General features: G+C 42.4%; 1 protein-coding gene across 1 annotated transcript in view; it reads left to right on the plus strand.

The window, feature by feature from the left end:
- The first annotated feature begins 3,908 nt into the window (after nucleotides 1–3,908).
- Nucleotides 3,909–6,719, plus strand: part of TMEM200C (transmembrane protein 200C) — a 7,264-nt gene continuing 4,453 nt past the window's right edge. Inside the window, exon 1 of the mRNA XM_019546295.1 lies at nucleotides 3,909–5,029. The gene's annotated coding sequence lies outside the window, so the exon portion shown is untranslated. The remainder of the gene's footprint in view (nucleotides 5,030–6,719) is intronic.

The raw sequence follows: 6,719 nt of genomic DNA on the forward strand, positions 1-6,719 counted from the left end.
TAGCCAGTAAGTCATGCATAGGATACTTAAAAGAAACCGTTTGACACATGCCTCTGGGTGCTACTTGCAACCTCAGGGTGTGTCCTTTACAAATTTCTTGTTGTTGGTGACAAGTGACCCAGGAACTTTTAACAGACAGCCCTTCCTAGTACAAAGCCTTCATCCGTAAATCAATTTAACAAATATATATATACAGTTTGAGGTGTTCCCACATGCCTCAAAAATCAACATCCATTTATTGTGACTTCTTCAATAAAAAGCAGAGAGAGAGAGCACTCCTTTATATTTTTTTGAAAAAGCTCATTCACTGTAAAATCTGAAGTGATTTTACTTTGAACAGCCAGATTTCATGACTGTGTATTTCCTTCATCCTGATGAGCATTACCAGCAGTACACATCTTTGCCATAATTAATTTTGAAAGGAGAGCAGACATGTAAATTGCCACTAGCTCTCAGTGGATTATCTATACTCAGGCTTGCTAGACAATGGAAAATAAAGTTACCTCTGATTCAAAATGCTTCAAATGTACTGAAGGAATATAATGTACTCTGATGCACACTGTATGGGTTTTTAAGTAGGTCAACAGGACTTTTGCATTTTTTCCCTATGAGGATTAACTTGATGAGTTACCAGATACTGTTAATTTGTGATAATGTTCAACATATCACTCCCACATCATTCTACGTTTTCTCTCTTTCCATTTATCCTTAGCCTTTTTTGCAGAGTAAAGTGTTTATTATTACGGGAAATCAAGCTGAAACAAAAAAACATCACATACATATGCACACAGTACTCTTATAACTGTCCCTATGAAACTGTAAAAACCTATATATAACCTTACTAATTAGGCAATGCTGTAGAGTCTAACAATAAATTACTTTTGAGAATCTGGTCATGTTACTTTAATTATCCTAAGTACTTGTACCAAACTGGCACAGACTTAATTTAGAGTGCATGTAACAAATGAAGTACATATTAAATGTAAAATTGAAGTGAGATTTTAGGTTAGAATAATTGATAGAACTGAAAGGAATTTAGATGTGTAGCCTTTCTTCTGGGTGGGGTGGCCTGGGTTGAGTGGGGTCTAAAAAACTGCAAAAAGAAATGGTTAAGGTGAAGTCTGAAGCCAGTGCAAAACATAACTCTTTATTTTAACACTCATATTATGTGTAGATTTTAAGGCTAAGCCAGAGACTGTTGTTAAGTTTGTGCCAAATGCCATGAGGTCCTAAACCATGCCTGAAGCTACAGGTTTTATTGCAATACAAATAAGTAAAATGGTATCACATGCTCAGCTTAACACTTACTAAGTGCAGTTAAAAAGCAAGCAGCCTATCATGTGTTAAATGCCCTCCCAACACTGCAAAGCTGTTCTCCTTGGGGGGGGGGGGGGTCTCCCAACACATTCATTTTAATAGGTCACTACATTCCAAGGATTCAGTGACTTGCAGCTGTTGCAACTGAACCTGGGACACTGCCCTAAGCTAGGCTGATATTAAGTGGGACTTTTTTTTTTTAATGTGACTGGTATTCAGTTACTACACTGATATCATTGGTCATAACATAGTACTTGGCAAGAGGACCATATAAAAGGTTATTAGCTCCTAACAGAAATGTATGTATTGCATTAAAAGAATCCCAAGAAATATAAAGGAAAACGTGCATAAATTCAAAGAGGAAGAATTGTTAAATGTTTCCAATATAAAACCTACCTAAAAAGCCAACTCACCGATGATGATTTATTGTGCCAAATATCAGAAAATAACCCCTGTGTTAAACTACAATACAGAAGGACTGTTTTAAGTGCAGTCTCAGTGAAACTAATCAGAACCTCCATTATGTTATATTTTTTTTAAATAAAAGGTTTTAAATAATTGAATGAATACAAGCACACTCATTAAGACACAGTTAAGAACCAACAACTTAGTCCAGGGAGTTTTGTTTCTCTTGTTTAAGAAGGGGTTTTCCTATTTTTTAAATGTTTTTGGTTTAGTACATTTTAGCTAAAATTTGGTAATTGTTATTTAGCTAGTTTTAAGCAATGTCATTGCCATACTACAAATTCTAGGATCCTGAAAATGAACAACATAATAATGATCATCTGGCATCATGGAAAATAATATAAGGATGAACAAACTCAGTAGTAATCAGTCAGGTCTAAGAGCACATTGGCAGTTACAGAATAACCCAGCCACCTAGTAAATCAAACTAATAGGAAAGCTCCCTCCCAGCACCATTACCATCCTCCTCCTTACCACCTAAGGGAACATATATCATCACTCTCACCCCAAATCACTATGGAATTTGAAAAAAAGAAGCAAATGGTTTGAAGTTTGTTAGGAAAAGAAAAGACAAAACAGTGTAGGATACATAACTCTGTAGTATATGACTTCCTGTAAGGAGTCAGCTCTGTGGTTTCAGGATTGGTCCTTGAAATTGTCAAAATAAGAAGTCTCATGATTTTTTTCTTCAAACAATATAATTTTCCTTCTTTACTCAGTATCTGGACTAGACTAAAATGTCCTTTTTGGTGCAATTTCAAACTCCTGAATACCACTAAAATGGTCTAATCACTCAAAACTTCTGAAGAATTAAAATAAGATATTTGAGAGGGATAAATAAAATGGCATTGCTTTAAAATATATCATTCAGACAGAAACAAGGGTTGTTTGCCCTTTAAAACCTCACTCTCTCTTTCGCTCTCTCAGCTGCCTTTCAGGAAGAATCTGGTGATGCTACATTATTGATGTGATACAGGTCTCCAGTGGGAACAGATGTGATATGTTTGGCTTCCTCTGATATCCTGGGCTGAACACAAAGCAAATTACTGAACGTATGAGCACTCAGGTTCAATGAAACAGTTCAAAGCAGTTTGAAAGGCAGTCCTTGCATAATAAGTCTTAGATTTAGACCCTGTTGCATAAGGAAAAGTTAGATTTGTACTAGACGAAATGTACCCCAAACCATTTTGGCAAGACAGACTTCAACTGAGATAAAAATGCATATAGGCACCTTCAGGTTTGTTTGATCTCAAATCAGGCATTGATTGTTGGGTAAAAAAGTGACGTAACAGTGCATACCTGCAAGAAGGAAAAAAAAAAAAAGAAGATTTAAATTCTCCCTACCAATCTTACAAAGGGCCCTCTATTTTTAAAAGCCTGTTTTGGGATGTAAAACTTTCTTTTTTTGTCCCTTGGCACCTTGCAGCTAGTTGCACGCAGCGCAATCATGCATCACAATAGATCAAGCAGAGGTGGAAGAGAAAGGACGGTTTGATCAGAGGCCAGAATTCTCTTCAGCTTGAATAGGAATCCAAGGTTACTTAACAAGAAGGCAGGTGCGGTCCCTTCAGTAGAGAAAACCACACAATATAAAAAAATCAGCAAAAGCCCAAGGAGAGGTTGAGTCTCCCACATTAAATTTACCTGGTTTGCTTAACCTGTCTTTATTTGAATGGTCCTCAGATACTGTGATCTAAATTCTCCCTGGTTTCAGACCGAATGCCATCACCCATGGGTCTGTGACCTCCCGGCACTCAGCAAATCAAATGTTTTCTTCCATTTAACAGGCATTTTTCTCCACGAAAGAGCTCAACACAGAATTTTGTTTCCTTGCATCTACAAAAATACATAAGAGTATTTGAAAACTGGATCCTAACCCCTGACCATGTCTTTGCTTCTTTCCTTTGTTGCTTTCTCCTTTCTTCCCCCAATCTGTTTCTTGGAATTTTCCTTAGTCCTGCCTTTCATTTGTAAAAAGAAATAAAATTAAAATAAATAAATAAATAAATAATCCTACATCTCTCCGGCTTTTGTACTTCACCCCTTCCAAAAAAGAGCCAGATTTTAATCTGCAAAGCATCATTTTCCTCCTGTTTTGCATGCACTACAGAAGAGCATTGGGGGGGGGATACAGCAAAAGTTACCTGCATTAGCATACAGACACAAATCCTTCCACTTTTCCCCCCTAGAGTTTGCTCCTCGGTCTGCTGCTCAGAGAGGAAGCCCGAGGAACTGAACTAAGGCGATCAGAGCAGACAGGGTCTCGCACAGCCCGAGCCAGAGAAGCCGAGTACGCGATGGCTGCTCCTAGGGGACTGCCAGTCCAGTGGGCAGAGGAGGATGCCCCACCGACCGGCCGTGCTCAGCCCCCCCTCCAAGCGTCCAAAGAGCATCTGAGAGGAGGGAAGCCTCTGAAGCACCAGCCGAGATGCCTTTGGGGTTTCCCTGCCCTGCCCTTCAAAGAGCCCGGGAGATATCTGGTGGCTGAAAATGCAAAGAGCCAATGTCTGGCGGTCTGTAATCCTCCCTACGAGCACGTCGAGCAGACAGGGAGCCCGGGCCAGGAGGCGCGTGCAGGAGTCGCTGGGATGCCCCGGGACCAGCCACTTGCCCAGGGGGAGGCGCCGGGGCTGCCCAGCTCCCCTGGCAGCCTGCAGGCGGGCATGGGGGGCCGGGCGGCCGCCGCCTGGAGGAGGGGGAGCCAGGGAAGAGGAGGGCGAGGAGCCAGGGGGCTGGCTGCTAAAGAGGAGAGAGTTAAGAAGGTAATGATTGCCATCCTGCAGCAATTTCCCTGTGTCATGGCTCCTGTTTCCTAGCAACAGCATCCAGTCCGGCCAGCACAGCAGCAGCAGGCTGAGCACCATTCAAGAGCAGCAGCAGCAGCAGCAGCAGCAGCAGCAGCAACTCCAGGAGGGCTGGCAAAGCAACCAGCCAGAGCAGCACAGAGGCGGAGGCTGCATCTGGCAGGGGGGGATCCGCAGCGGAAAGATGAAGGATGGGGAAGGCGCAGCACTTCTAGGAAACTCCTGGCAATGGCTCTTTCGCGAGGCTGCGAGGGGGCTGCGGGCGCCCGGCCGCGCTCTCCCGCTCCCCTTGCCGGGGCTGTGAGCGGGGCCGCCCGGAGCGCGCAGCCGAGCGGGCCGCGTCCGCGCTGAGATGTCCGCTCGGGCTGGAAAGTTTCTCCGCCGTCGCTTGATGGTGCCTGCCTCCCCCACCTCCGGCTCTCACCTCCCCCCGGTCTTCCTCGGTAAGTGAGATGACACTGTTGGCTCCAACGCTGCCATTTTGAGCAATACATTTCAGCCGCGGTCCCCAAGGCTTTTGCACCCTTGTCTGATGTGCGGGGGGGGGGTGGGGAACGGTTCCCCCCACCCCGTGTTTTTTTTCCTCCCTCTTGGAGAAATTCAGAGACAAAGCAGTTCAGCATTTCTTGGCTACATCCCTTCCTGAAGGGGACCACACACCAAAAGGAAAAAAAAATGCCATCGTGTTCCTGTGAGTCTAAAAGAGGGGTAGGGGGATAAACAAAGGAGTTGCCAAGTCAGCTCCTGTATTTGGAAACAGTCAGGTGCCTGGTGTGTTTAGACACCTTTTGATGGATGCATGCCCATGCCGGGAGCCTGGCTTAGTAAAGCCAACCAAAAGTTCAAAGATTCGTCAGAGCACCTGGTGAGCGGCATTCAATCGATAGCTACAAAACTATGGCATTTACAGGCAGGTGTCTTCATAGGCATATTGCCAGCCAGCCCCATGCATCTACTGTAAACTGCATCAAAACTACGCCCAATATAGACTGGCAACTTTGCTCCCTCTGTTACGTATGAAGAAATGCTGCCAAGAATGTCAGCTCCCAAATCTTAGCCCCCAGCCATGTTGCACCTACGAGAATACACAGCAAGTTAGAAAGTCTTAAGTATAACACTGAGCAAATTAGCAGTCGTTGCAAAAAAAAAAATCCTCTTGAAATTGCATATTTTTACCCAGCCTGAGTGAATCCTGTTTTCCATACACACCCAAACAGTCAAAGCAATATAAAATCCTGCATTCATCTGTAGGAAATAAGTGAGCATTTTAATCTTGGTTGATCATGCCCAGGAAACAAAGGGGTTAATCAAATCAATTTCCATGTGCTTTTACATTTCTAAGCCGTGACTGAGCTAGTTTTCAAATTGGGTTTGGTTCTTACAGAGTAGCCTTCACATAGTCATTGAGCTCCTGGTTAAAATGGAAAAGATCCTCTAGGGAGTATTTAAAAGAGAGAGTTTAATATGACATAACTATCAATTTGTAAATGATTACAGAGCACATTAAATTCGGATACGTGAATTATATACCGTGTCCATTGAAAGCCTCTGAGTGCTGGGTAATTTTCTGACGGTACCATTATTAATAATAGTTTCTAGCTTTAGTAAACCCCTCCCACGCATCCACCCTTGTTTCTTTTTATTGAAAACTGTCCAGGCAATATTGATTCACAAGCATTGTTCAGGTCCGACTACCATCTGTTTTTCTGTCTTAGTTGAGTCAGGGTCATGTCTGGTGATATAGTAGAATTAGATCAAAAACCAAACTACCAATTAAAAGAAATCATGCCCTGCTAATTAACACTTCTGCACCATCAAGCCATTCTAAAAAAAGCAAATAAATACTTCGACAATAGGAAAGAGGAGGCAAGACTCTATTCATTGTTAAATTACATTCAGATCTATTGTATATTCAAAGCAATGTCTCCGGTGATAACACAGTTGCTTTATGAGAAATACATACAGAACAAGTAGGGCACAAAATCGTCACATCTGGGGATATTTGGGACTGGAACAGAAGCGAAATTTAGAAGTTAATGAAAGGGGGGAAAGATCACTTTTGATGCCTAGTTAAACAGCTTTCAAGGCAAGGAATTGAACTTTATGAAGCATTCTAAATTGATTACTGTCATC

This window comes from Crocodylus porosus, unplaced genomic scaffold, assembly GCF_001723895.1.
Source record: "Crocodylus porosus isolate Cpor-Errol unplaced genomic scaffold, CroPor_comp1, whole genome shotgun sequence".
NCBI lineage: Eukaryota > Metazoa > Chordata > Crocodylia > Crocodylidae > Crocodylus > Crocodylus porosus.